We start from the raw sequence: 15,158 nt of genomic DNA, 5'->3' as shown, positions 1-15,158 counted from the left end.
GTTTACTTTTTGATGTTTTGTGTTTATGTTTAATTAGGGAGAAAATTTTTACCTTAGCAAGTTGATAATTGACATGTTTTGAGTTATTGTGCTGAAATTATTTATGAAAAGGATACCCCTCCTAAAAAAATTATTTTACAACTGTGTGATATGTCTATACGTGTGACGTCTATGCATTTGGTAATGGCATTAGGCTTAGAAACATAATAATTGGAGTGAAGAATTCCATGAACTACAAAGGTAGTAACTTATGATGTGACTTTGTACATAGTGTGTGTGAGGCTTTACCTAGCTCCCTAAGTGTGTAGAATCCAGAACGTGTCCGGTTAGTCTTGCCTAGGTTGTACAATAATTGATAAGGAAACGATGATACGCCGCATTTCAAATCAGTCCACTTTAGCCTAAAATGACCAACTAAATGTAATAAGCATCCCTTAATCTCAACTTTGAGCCTTAATAGACCTATTTTTTTGTTTACATCGATTCACCTTCCTATTTTTAACTATAATGAACCTATTTTGCCCCTGGTCTTCCTTGGATATTGTGCACTTTAACTTCAGAAAATCACCTAAGTTGAGAATAGGTATCATAGGAGTGTGTAGTTTGAATTGGATATAAAAAAAGGGTGTAATAGAAAAAGAAAGTAGGGTTGGGTATGGCAAAAAAATAAAATCCAACAAAAAGAAAAAATAAAAGAAATATTTGAAAAAAGAAGATAAAGATAAGAATAAAATAAACCACACTCAACCTGAATAAACAAAAAAAAATAAAAAAGGAGACATGAGGGCGGATTGAAAGAAAAGTTGGTTGACTGAGTAGACCCCAAACTAATAGTAGTGCCAAGGAGAATAAGTCACTAAAAGTTTCAAATATATCATACCATCTCCCAAGCTTGTGTTATAGGATAGATAAATTCCTACAGTGATCCTAACCCAACTGTACGAAAACTCAGGTAAAGAAAATAAGGGCAAACCTGTGGTATTCTATGCACGCTTATTCTAATTTTATTTTGAGCAAGAGCATATCTTGAACATCCCGCTATTAATATCTTTCTCTAGCTGAGAGATTTGGACTTCTTTGATTGTGAGGGTACATGGGTTGCGTTTTTAGGTTGCTTATTTGTTTGGGCAGTGTGACTTATATTGCATGGTTATCTATTGCTAATGTGATGTTGTCACATCATTTCCTTGAGTCACGTGGATGTACTTCATCGGTATACACAGTTGAGTTTTGAAAATCTAAAAATATAAGGGGCATTGTGTTTTAGCCAAACTTGATAATTGACTACCTAAGGTATCTTAGGATCTTCCTAGTTAAGCATTCTGGTTATTTTTGTTTTGTGTTTTTACCTAAGTACATGCAAACGTCCGAAGTTGAGGTGTTGATGTGCCATGGTTTCATGGTATATTCCATGCTTAACATAGTGAAAATATGCATTGACTGGGGTTGTTTCCTAAGATATAATGGGTGTTTTGTATGTGTTGCATGTAAATTAGGTTGGAAGTGGCCTAGAATGAAAAATAGAAGAAAAAGCTCTAAAAAGTTATCAGGTTGTTTCATCAGATATGATGTGTATATTTTATATGTGTTTCAGTTAAATTAGGTTGGTAGTGGTCTGGAATTAAAAATGGAAGAATAAGCTCTAATAAGTTGAAGTACTTATCAGGCTATGAGTCATTAAGTCACCTTATGACTAGTAGCCTGACCCATGACGTTAACAGTGGAAAAAGCTGAACTAAATGAGTTAAGTATAAAGTGACCATGAATCATAAGGCGTGACTTGAGTTGTGGTGTACAATGTACTGAGCACAGTGGAAAAAAACTCCCAAAGATTAGCAAAAGAAGTCCCAGTGGTAATGAGTGAAGACCATGAGTCGTAAGGACTGACTACGACTCATGGAGAGGAGTTTTCCTAACAACAGACTTAGAAGTCCTGAAAGGGGAAATTCACTGGAGTGACTACAACTAGAAGCCTACGACTCATAAAAAGACACATGAAGACTCATGACCACTAAATATAGAAAAGAGCTACGACAATAGGCAACGAATCGTGACTAGTCCGAACGACTGCCAAAGGTGTGACCACTGCCGACTTAGTTTTCCTATTTTGTTTTAATTAGGTTTCCTTTATTATTTTAGCATACTATAAATACCCTTGGGTTATTATTTTATGAGGTTATGCACTTTTGATATTTTTCTACATACTTTGCTACTTCATACAATGGTTCTTGGGTTTTAGGTTGCGTAATCAATTAGAGAATTTGGATTTTAATCTATCATTATTGTGAATTCAATTACATGTCTTCTTCTTTGTATTCCGTGGATTGTTGCATAAGCATGAGTGGATAATTTCCCTAACTAGGTTTGTGGTAACCCTGGTAGATTAAGAAAGTAGGGGAAGTGTAAGATTCATCCAGATTATTGCGGCAGCGTGTATCGTGATCTTCTTTGTAGTGAGGGTAGATTCATCTAGATTGTTGTGGCTGTGTATATCATGATCTTCTTTGTAGTGAGGTCTTCCTTAGCTACTGTATAATCTAAGGACTTACTTTTATTCGAGATCATCCTCACAAGGGAGTTAGGGATTGGGAAAATATGGTGATGACAATGATTCGAGGCTATCAGTCCTCATCTAATCAACTTGAGACTCAAATGGTGATAGTTGTTCTGGGGTTAAGGACAAGGGATGGGAAGGTGATGCCCTGAGACTTAAAAGGTGAAGGGTGATATTTATCAATGTGTTCATAAGATGGTTAGTACTATATAGCTTGTCAGACTTTACACACATAGCAGTGAGATAGGTGAACAAGAGACACCTACGAAGTTAGAAGCCGGGGGAATGCAGTCCTAGTGTTCGTCTTATATTGTTTAGAACTCAAGAACTCAAGTTTGGTGACTATTTACTCTTGATCTCAAATCCCACCATTTAATTTCCACACTGCCCGTTGCTTTCTTCAAGTTCAAAATATAATTCCACGCATTCCCTGTGGGTTTGACCCCAATCTTGTTTGGGTTACTATATTTGACATCGTCCGCACATACTTCTTTGGAGGTGTAGTTTTGGCGACATCACTATGGAACATACTCAGATATCGATGCTGATGGAAGATAATACTCGGGGACTAAGGGGTACCCAAAACTAAAGTAGGTACCACAGAAGGATCCACACTAGGAAATAGTGGAACACCAGGCATAACCAAAGGAGAACCCTCTAAGTGGGTCAACAACTGCACCAATAATCTCTCTAAAACTGGGATAGATGAACTCTGAGGAACTGGAATTGAACCCACACCTCCAACTAGATCCACTCGAGGCTCAGGGGAGAGTCCCCTATCACTCCTCCTAGATGAGACTGAGTTATGAACTTGTCCACTCCCTCGAGCACGTTCATGAATCAAAGCTCACCCTCTGGGAGAAGGCTCCGTATCTCTACCCTCACAAGACCTAGTCAACACCATCTGCATGGAAAGAGTGAAACACAACTCAAAACACAAGGTATACAAGAAATTTGCATGATAAGGAAAGAAATAAGATAAGTTTCCTAAAGACATCCTATAGCCGCTCAAAGATAGATACAGATATCTACGTATCAATCTGCAAGACTCTATTAGACATCTCATTCTTACACCCTTGGTTACTCTAATACCAACTTGTCAGAACCTAAAATCAAGGGTCATGATGTTGCACATGATGAAAAACCTTGATGAGTAAGCCTATCACCAAAATTGATACACAAAAGGGTAAAAAGAAAGAAATAACCCCAAGGTAAGGCTTCTAGAACAAAGCTGAACCATATAAGTTTAACAAATGCAGAAAGGAACATAAACAACAATGCAACCATAACTCCCAAAACCTGATGTCGATAGTATAAGAACATATCTAGTACAACTCAAATCTAAATAAAATACATAATAAATCTAATAGACGCAACTTTGTCTCTAAAAACTAGTAAAGACATAGTATAATGATAGACAAAGATAGTAGAAGATATCCGGATTCCTAAAAATCATCCACTACCTTGAAAGTTTCAATATTCGTGAGAGTCAAGCAACATGGGGTGCACCCAAACCTGGATCTGCACCAGAAGGGACAGTAGGAGTGAGTACAGTCCACTTATACTTAGTAGGTATCGTAGAATGATCGATCAAAGTAAAAAATAAATCATACAAAATACACATTAAGGGAACATCACCTACAATCAAAAAATGTCCCACAACGGTAGCCCACACCACTTGCACTAAGAGTTCTAACATATATATATCGCATAAACTACAACAACAACAGGTAGAGAACAAGTATACATTATATCATATACAAGTCAAAACTAGGAAGAACATGTATTATATACAAGATTGTCAAGTGTAATAAATAGAAGATAGAACAAATAGATGTATGATAAGTAAATATGCCAATTCAATCACAACATAAAATGCAATAAAGAAAGTGCAATGTATAAGATGATGATGATGATGATGATGCATGAGACCATTGTATAGTCTCCATATACACCTACAGAGCTAAAGCTTCTCAAAGTAGGACCCATAGAGGTTCATCAACCCATATGGAATCCATTTATTATATCTCCTACAAAGCTGTAGCTTTCCAATATAGGACCCATGAGGGATTCATCAACCCGTATACAATACATATTCCATAACACAATGAGTATTTCCACAACTAAACACATGATGTATTTTTATAATCAACCACAATGATATGATTCCACAACCACATAAGCCAACATCCACTCACTATTTCTAACCATTCATGAATTTCCATATATTTTGTATACCAATATAGTATGAATACATCACAATACATAAATGGTACCATAATAGATATTTCAACAACACGATATCATTATTCACATGTATTTCAAGAGATCAATATCACCTACGACCCCACTCGGTCACACATATCACATAATAACTCAAAACCAACAATTATATCACATATATTCCCCCAACCAGGCAAAACACATTAAGATAGACAAATTCATGATTATCTTTCATCCCCTTAACGTGTATTTTGTACCAATATTACTACCCAGCCCAAGTCTGAAAGAGTTAAGTCATAACCTACCTTAATGTTGAAATGGGTTCGCAACTCTTTACACTGCAACCTTACTTCTCATGAACAATATGCTATGGAAGGAGGAAGCAGTATGGCAGAATCACTTAAGAAGACTCTAGCTCAACTTTAGCATTCTAGTTCCAAATACTCTGGCACAAAAAGCGATGGTCGTTTAACAAACTCATCATCTTCGACTACACTGCATAAGTTGAGCACTTCAAAGATCAACTTGTGTGATAATTCATACTACTCTCCAATATCTTAGTAATTATACAAGTGATGATAACCGATATCTCATCTATGGAGGAGCAGTTTGTGAATCTAGCAAAGGCAACTGAGGGCCTGACCAAATATGTTCAGAATTAAGATGCTTTAATTGATAAGATAGTGCATAGGGTGAAAGGTCTGATAGACGAAGAGTCTAGCCATGCACCTAGAAAATCTTTCGAGGTTCATAAGACAGAAAATCCTGTGAAACAAACACCACCGACTAAATAGGTACAAGTTTCTTCTAAGGGAATGATCCCGATTGAGCAATTGAGAGAATTCATTGAAGAGACCCTCAAAGACAATATGATGTTGTCACCAAATCTTCCCTTGCGTATACAAAGCCCTACACTGTGAGGATAGATAGCCTCAAAATGCCTGCCGGCTATCAACCCCCTAAATTTCAACAATTTGAGGGTAAAGAAAACCCAAAATAGCATGTCGCACACTTTGTTGAGACATGTAACAATATTAGAAATTACGGTGACTATCTTGTCAAATAGTTTGTTTGTTCCCTAATGAGAAATGCCTTTGATTGGTATATGGACCTTAAGCCTAATTCCATCAATAACTAGGAGAAATTGGAGTACAAGTTCCTAAATCGCTTTTATAGCACAAGGCATATAGTGAGCATGGTAGACCTCACAACTACTCAGCAAAAAAAGGATGAACCAGTCACTAAATTTATCAATCAATGGAGAAATACTAGCCTAAACTGCAAAGATAGGCTCAGCAAAGCTACTGCAATAGAGATGTGTGTCCAATGCACTGGGAGCTTTTCTACATCTTTTAAAGAATTAAGCTTAAATCCTTTGAAGATCTAGCTATCCATGCTCATGATATGGAGTTGAGCATGTCTTTTGCTGGAAAGAGAGCAGTGTCTATCCATGACCCTCGAAGGGGAAAGGATAAGCAGAAGCCTAAAAGATGGAGCAAGTTTGTCCCCAAAAATGACAACAAAGAGTCCATGAATATCGATGTGTCTCTTGCGAAGTTCACCATAAAGGTGATCAAGAAGAAAAATATGAATACGACTTCTGAAGCACGTCTAAATTAGAAAACTTTAAAGGAGATGCAAGAAAAGGAATATCCCTTCCTTAATTCTGATGTTGCTGATATTTTCGATTAACTCCTTGAGCATAAGCTCATTGAAATCCCAGAGATGAAGCATCCCAATGAGGATGGAAGGACTAATGACACCAATTATTGCAAATATCATAGGCTCGTAAGTCATCCTCTAAAAAAGTGTTATGTCTTTAAAGATATAGTCATGTAACTAGCAAAAGAAAAGAAGATCTTCTTCGATGATGAGACGGCAAGTTCTCATAAAATCTCTACCACTTTTGGCTCACTCAACCCAGTCCAAATGTCTCTTAAAGAGCATAATAAGAAGATATTAGAGCCTAACAGGTCTTCAGTTGACAAAGGTGATGATGAAGGTTGGACTCTGGTGACCAGGTGTAGATACAAGAAGATGAGTTTGCGAAAGAAGTCATCCAAACATCCAACCAGAAGGAAAATGGTGAAGAAACCAAGGAAATGGAAGTTGGTTGAACTTCCAATAAAGACAAAGGTGATAGATCTTCACCACCAAAAACCTCGGTGTCCGGTGACTTTAAAGGAATTCTTACCGAGTTGGTTTCCTATAAAGACTGCCCAAGTTAACCTTGAGGTATCGTGTTTTAATACTGCCAAAAAGGGGGCAAAGGGTGAAAATATACCCATAGAAGTTCCTTCATCCTCTGAACCACTTGCTGAACCTCTTGGCCAAGAGGCACATGTATGTGATACAAAAATTATATTCACAAATAATGATCTTATGCTTGGTGAGGCCTTACATAATTATCCCTTATACATAGTGAGTCAAATTCTAGGAAAGAAGATTAATAGAATCTTGATAGATGGGGGATTTGGAGTCAACATCCTGCCTATCCGCATGATGAAGGAACTTGGCATAGCTACTAATGAACTGGACGAAAGTTGTACAATGATCCAAGGCTTCAACTAAGAGGGCCAGAGGGCCATGGGATCTATCAAGTTGGGGATACATATGGATGATTTTCAATCAAATGCATTAATGCATGTGATCGATGCCAGAACTTCATACAATATATTTCTTAGTAGACCTTGGGTGCACGGGAACAAAATTATCTCTTTCTCTTATTATCAATGTTTGAAGTACCTCAAAGGCGGAGTGGAAAGAAAGATAGTTGCCAATAAGATAGTTGCCGATGCAAGCCATTCACTGAAGTTAAGTCATACTTTGCTAATGCAAAATTCTACTTAAAGAATTATATTGTGAATAAGAAAAGGGTTGATGATATCACCAAGACTATGTATGGTGATATTGAATCTAAGAAGGTCGCGGTGACTGTCAACAAAGTCACCACCAAGAATCCCTTCTTCACTTTGAATAAAGAAAGCGTTGCACCTACGAAAAAGAAGGCAACTTCTGTTCTTCGATATGTACCAAAGGTAAAAAAAGAGGAAGGTCACCCATCTGATGCCCAAGATAATGTCCTAAAGGGGATAACTTTAACTATCAAGAGAATTGACATAATAAGTCTATCCCCAAGACTACTTGGAGAGTCTGTGGCTCAAAATCCGCGACAAGATATGACACTCCCTATGAAATGTACGAAGAAGGACTTCAACCCATATGCATCAAGTTTGGATATAATCCTAATGACAAGCTATTTATAAAGGCTGGATATAATCTTAATGAGCCATAAAGGTTAGGTAAACTTTCATCGGAAGTTACAACCAGCCAGGCACGTAAAGGCCTAGGATACACACATCCACCTCTAATTCGCTTCTCTATAAGATGGACGGTTAGTAACTACATCACTATAGAAGAGGAGTCTACCTCATCCAATAAAAGGCCTTCTATCTTTGATCGACTTGGAGAATCAATCGCAAGAACTTCTATGTTCGAGAGGTTGGGTCCTCTAAATAATAAGAGAAGTAACAAGCATCGAAGAATTCATCAAAGTATGAAAACACACTTCTCGCTTAAGATCTAAAAAGATTTCCAAAGTTTGATTCCTTCTAGAATGAGGCGGCAGACAAAACTGGTGGTTTCATGCAACAAGGTGTTAAAAGCAAAGGCTCATACTGTGGTTTATACCAAGGAACGTGAGGAAAATGAAGAAAGTGTTGGCTCATCCTATCATATCATATCATATCATATCATATCATATCATATCATATCATAACCCAAAATGAGAATGAGGCCTCATTTCAAATGAAGGTTGATGAAGAGATGGAAGATACTTTCTGGTGTCACCACATATCCATCAACAGCGATGATTCTTAAGAGGAAGAAGATGCTAGAGATGCTTCATCTCAACTTGAATAAGGAGTGAAGGCCATGATATATCCCTTGATAAAAGTTAATCTTAGAACCAATAAAGACCCAAGACCAACTTACCTAAGTGTTTTTATAGAGATAGAGAAAGAAATCGTGTATATGGACATACTCAAAGAATATATGGATGTCTTCGGTTGGATTTATAAGGAAATTCCTGGCTTAGATCTGAAAGTAACAGTCCATCAGTTGGTGGTCAAGAATGGTGCTCGTCCTGTTAAGTAAGCCCAAAGGTGTTTTAGGCCAGAGTTAGTTCTATTGATCGAAAATGAAGTTAACAAACTCATTGAAGCTGGTTTTATTTGTAAAGTTAAATATCCCACATAGATTTCAAGTATTATTCTAGTATAGAAGAAGAATGGCCAAATTCGAGTTTGTGTCGACTTTTGAGATCTCAACAACGCATGTCCTAAGGATGATTTTTCAATCCCCATACCAGAGTTAAAGATTGATGCCACCACTAGTTAAGAGGCAATAACCTTCATAGATGATTCATCCGGCGATAATCAAATCCACATGGCACCAAAGGATGAAGAACTCACTCCATTTCATACGCCCAAAAGGTATTTATTGCTACAAGGTGATGCCTTTTGATTTGAAGAACGTTGGCACCACTTATCAAAGGGATATGCAAAATATCTTTGACAGTCTGCTCTATAAAAATATTGAATTCTACATAAATGATCTAGTAGTGAAGTTAAGAAAGAGAGATGATCACTTAAAAGACCTAAAAATGGTGTTCGAGTTACTTTAAAGATATCAACTTAGGATGAATCCATTGAAGTGTGCCTTTGGAGTTACTTCCGAAAAAATTCTTGGCTTCATTGTGCAACACCGAGGAATTAAAATTGATCAAGCAAAGGTCGATGCAATTTTAAAGTACCCAAGCCTAGAAATATTTATGAGTTAAAAAAACTTCAAGAAAGGCTAGCATATTTAAGGAGGTTCATCTCAAACCTGACTGGAAAATGTCAACCATTTAGTCGTCTCATGAAGAAAGACACTCCATATGAATGGGACCAAGCTTGTAGTAATGCCTTTGAGAGTATCAAATCATACTTAATGAAGCCATCAGTTCTTGAGCACCCATACCTGGAAATCCATTGATACTCTACATCACGACACAGGAGAGGTCAGTTAGAGCAATACTGGCTTAAGAAAATAGTGAAGGCAAAGAGAACTCTCTTTACTATCTGAGCATAATGAAGACACCCAATGAGCTAAAGTATTCGGCAATTAAAAAATTATGTTTGATATTGGCCTTCACAATTCAAAAGATGAAACACTACTTTCAAGTTCATGTTATCTGTCATGTGTCTAGGGCAAATCCCATCAAGTTTGTAATGTTGAAACCAGTCCTTAGTTACCAACTTACAAGATGGTACCTTCAATTTCAACAGTTTGAGATTGTGTATGTTTCCCAAAAATCCGTAAAGGGGCAAGAATTGGCTGACTTCTTGGCAGACCACCCAACACCCGATGATTGGGAACTGAGTGATGAACTTCCTGATAAAGATGCAATGGTTATTGAAGCTAGACCCCTATAGAAGATGTACTTTGATGGTGCCGCGTATCGAGATAGAGCTGGTGCCGGTGAGGTATTCGTCACTCCACAAGAAGAGTTCATCCTATACACTTTTACCCCAACAAACCGTTGCTCTAATAATGTTGCTGAATATCAAGCATTAATACTTAGACTTGAAATGGCAATTGACATGAAACAACTACAATTACAAGTCTTTCGTGACTCTCAATTGGTGATCAAGCAACTTTTGGGAAGCTATAAAGTCAGAAAGCCTGAGATACGATCATATCATGATTATGCACAAAAGTGATGGGGTGGCTTGGGGAATTAACCCTTTAACATATGCCAAGGAGAGAAAATAAGTAATTTAATGCCCTAGCTGCTTTGGACTCAACCCTGACTCTTCAAAATTAGACGCAAGTTACTATCCGCTAAGAATAGGTAGTACTCCCGTCAAATGAGGATGTAGAAAATAAGGTTGAATACCTCATTTCCATGTCTGAAGTTGTAAATGAAAATTGGTATCAACCTATCATTGACTATTTGTGTTATGGGATACTTTCAGAAGATCCAAGAATAAGGACTAACACCCGTCATCGTGCACCTCGCTTCTTTTACTATAAGTACACACTGTACAGAAGATCATTTGAAAGAGTACTCTTACGGTGTTTGGGAAAGGAAGAAGCAATTCAAGCTTTACAAGAAGCGCACTCAAGAGTTTGTGGTTCGCATCAGTCTGGACCGAAGCTCCATTTTCACATTAAAATAATGGGATATTATTGGCCAACGATGGTGAATGATTGTTTGGACTATGCTAGAAGATGCAAAGCTTTTCAATTCTATGCGAATTTCATTTATCAACCTCCCAAAGTAATATACCCAACTGTAGCATCCTGGTCATTCAATGCTTAGGGAATGGATATTGTTGGTCCACTACCAAAATCTTTTGGCGGACACTTATATATCTTGGCCGCAACAGATAACTTCTTAAACTGGGCTAAAGTTGTTGCTCTTAAAGAAGTAAAGAAGGAGAATGTTGCGAATTTCATCCGATTATATCATATCATGACCCAAAATTAGAATGGGGCCTCATCTCAAATGAAGGTTAATAAAGAGATGGAAGATACTTGCTGGTGTTACCACAGATCAATCAATGATGATGATTCTCAAGAGGAGGAAGATGTTGGAGATGCTCCATCTCAACTTGAAGAAGGAGTGAAGGCAACGATAGATCCCTTGAAAATAGTTAATCTTGGAACCAATAAATACCGAAGACCAACTTACCTAAGTGATTTTCTAGAGATGGAGGAAGAAATTGCGTATATAGACATACTCAAAGAATATATGGATATCTTCGCTTAGAGTTATAAGGAAATATCTAGTTTAGATCTGAAAGTAGCAGTCCATCAGTTGGTGGTCAAGAATGGTGCTCGTCCTGTTAAGCAAGCCTAAAGGCGTTTTAGGCCAGAGTTGGTTCCATTAATCGGAAATAAAGTTAACAAATTCATTGAAGCTAATTTTATTCATGAAGTCAAATATCCCATATGGATTTCAAGTATTGTTCCAGTATGAAAGAATAATGGCCAAATTCGAGTTTGTGTCAACTTTTGATATCTCAACAACGCATGCCTTAAGGATGATTTTCCAATCCCCATACCAGAGTTAATAATTGATGCCACCACTGGTTATGAGGAAATGTCCTTCATGGATGGTTCATCCGGCTATAATCAAATCCACATGGCACTAAAGGATGAAGAACTCACTACATTTCATACGCCCAAAGGTATTTATTGCTACAAAATGATGCCTTTTGGTTTGAAGAACGCTGGTGCCACTTATCAAAGGGCTATGCAAAATATCCTTGATGGTCTGCTCTATAAAAATACTGACTGCTACATTGATGATCTAGTGGTGAAGTCAAGAAAGAGAGACGACCACTTGAAAGACCTAAAAATGGTGTTCGAGTTACTTCGAAGATATAAACTTAGGATGAATCCATTGAAGTGTGCCTTTGGAGTTACTTCTAAAAAATTTCTTGGCTTCATTGTGAGACATCGAGGAATTAAAATTGACCAAGCCAAGGTCGATGCAATTTTGAAGATGCCTGAGCCTCAAAATATTCATGGTTAAAAATCCTTCAAGGAAGGCTATCATATTTAAGAAGATTTATCTTAAACCTAGCTGAAAAATGTCAATCATTTAGTCATCTCATGAAAAAGGACACTCCCTTCGAATGGAACCAAGCTTATAGTAATGCCTTTAAGAGTATCAAATCATACTTACTAAAGCCACTAGTTATTGCGGCACTCATACCTGGGAAGTCATTGATACTCTATATCGCAGCATAAGAGAGTCAGTTGGAGCACAACTGGCTCAAGAAAATAGTGAAGGCAAAGAGAACTCTATTTACTATCTGAGCAGAATGATGACACCAAATGAGCTAAAGTATTCTCTAATGAAAAAATTGTATTTCGTATTGCCATTCTTAATTCAAAAGATGAAACACTATTTTCAAGCTCATGTTGTCCATCTTGTGTCTAGGGCAAATCCCATCAAGTTTGTAATGTCAAAACTAGTCCTTAGTGACTGACTTGCAAGATGGTACCTTTAATTTCAATAGTTTGAGATTGTGTATGTTCCCAAAAAAGCTGTAAAAAGACAAGCATGGTCTGACTTCTTGGCAGAGACCACCCGATACCTGATGACTGGGAACTGAGTGATGAATTTCCTGATGAAGATGCAATGGTTATTGAAGCTAGACCCCCATAGAAGATGTACTTTGATGGTGTTGTGCATCGAGATGGAGCTGGTGCTGGTGTGGTGTTTGTCACTCTATAAGAAGAGGTTATCCCATACTCTTTTACCCTAATAAATCATTACTCTAATAATGTTGCTGAATATCAAGCATTAATACTTGGACTTGAAATGGCAGTTGACATAAAATAACTGTAACTACAAGCCTTTGGCGAATCCTAATTGGTGATCAAGCAACTTTTAGAAAGCTATGAAGTCAGAATCCTGAGCTACGATCATATCATGATTGTGCACAAAAGTGATGGGGTAGCTTGGAGAAGTTACCCTCCAACATATGCCAAGGAGAGAAAATAAGCAAGTTGATGCCCTAGCTGCTTTGGCCTCAACCTTAACTATTCCAAATCAGACAGAAGTTACTATCCACCAAGAATGGGTAGTACCCCCATCAAATGAGGATGTAGAAAATAAGGTTGAATACCTCGTTGCCGTGTCTAAAGCTGTAAAGAAAGATTGGCAGCAACCTATCATTGACTATTTGGGTTATGGGATACTTCCAGAAGATCCAAGGAGAAGGACATACACCTGCCATCGTGCACCTCACTTCCTTTACTATAAGGACATACTATACAGAAGATCATTTGAAGGAGTACTCTTATGGTGTTTCGGAAAGGAAGAAGCAATTCAAGCTTTGCAAAAAGCGCACTCGGGAGTTTATGGATCGTATCAATCTAGACCGAAGCTTTATTTTCACATTAAAAAGATGGGATATTATTGGCCAACGATGGTGAAAGATTTCTTGGACTATGCTAGAAGATGCAAAGCTTGTCAATTCCATGCAAATTTCATTCATCAGCCTCCTAAAGTACTACACCCATAGCATCCTGGTCATTCAATGCTTGGGGAATGGATGTTGTTGATCCACTACCAAAATCTTCTGGTGGACACTTATACATCTTGGCCAAAACAAATTACTTCTCAAAATGGCTGAAGTTATTGCTCTTAAAGAAGTAAAGAAGGATAATGCTGTGAATTTCATCCGAGTGAATATCATCTATCATTTTGGAATCCCTTAATATATAATAACCGACAATGGAAAGTTGTTTGATAACAAGCTGATGAATAAGATTTGTGATCTCTTTGGCTTGAAACAGCGCAAGTCTTCTATGTACTATGTTTCCACCAATGGTTTAGCCAAAGCGTTTAATAATACTTTATCCAATCTATTGAAAAAATTCATCTCCTAGTCCAAGCGAGACTGGCATGAACAAATGGAAGAAGCTTTATGGGCATATAGAATAACTTATCGCACACTAATGCAAGCAACCCCATATTCATTTGCTTTTGGAGTTGAAACAGTCCTACCACTTGAGTGTCAATACCTTCTTTGAGACTGGCTATTCAAGAAGGGCTTATCGATGAAGAAAATACTAAGTTGCGTCTTGCGGAGTTAGAAGATCTTGATGAGAAAAGACTAGAGGCTCACCAAAATCTTGAATGTTACCAAGCCTGTCTATCTCGTTCTTTCAATAAAAGAGTTCGTTGGAGGTGATTCCAAGTTGGAGATCAAGTCCGTACAGTAAGGAGACCCATTATCACTTCTTGTAAGCATGGGGGAAAATTTACCCCAAAGTGGGATGAACCATATATCGTACAAGAGGCATATTCAAATGTTGCTTACAAACTTGTCGATACAGATGGCGTGAAAGTTGGTCCTATCAACGCCAAGTTCTTAAAAAAGTATTATCCTTGATGGAAGATGACACTCCTTAAAACATGAGTATAAAATGCATGTCCACTCCTGACCCGCAAGAGTACAAACTGTGTACGGCATAAAAAAAATATCCGCTATGTTGAAAACCTCAAAAGAGGTAGCCTAGGCAATAGTTGGGACACAAAAAAATACTCACTCCTGAACTACGTTGTGACTTGATCCTCTTAACTGATGTACGTAGGCACTTGGAATCTTATTCTGAGTTCAGTTGCATGAGTGTCAAAAAAAATATGTTCTTACAGTATCCGTCATACGAACGCTAAGTATGAAACTATTCTAATTAAATTTTGGACTTACTCTAAATATTTGTGACTCAATGGAGGCAACCCATCAAAAAGAAAGAGAGTTCCTTCAATTGGATTTGGAATGCCAAAGCTCTCCAAGCCTACAACTAAAAGGAT

The sequence above is a fragment of the Capsicum annuum genome, chromosome 9 (assembly GCF_002878395.1).
Source record: "Capsicum annuum cultivar UCD-10X-F1 chromosome 9, UCD10Xv1.1, whole genome shotgun sequence".
Taxonomy (NCBI): Eukaryota; Viridiplantae; Streptophyta; class Magnoliopsida; order Solanales; family Solanaceae; genus Capsicum; species Capsicum annuum.
This window is presented reverse-complemented; position numbering follows the sequence as displayed.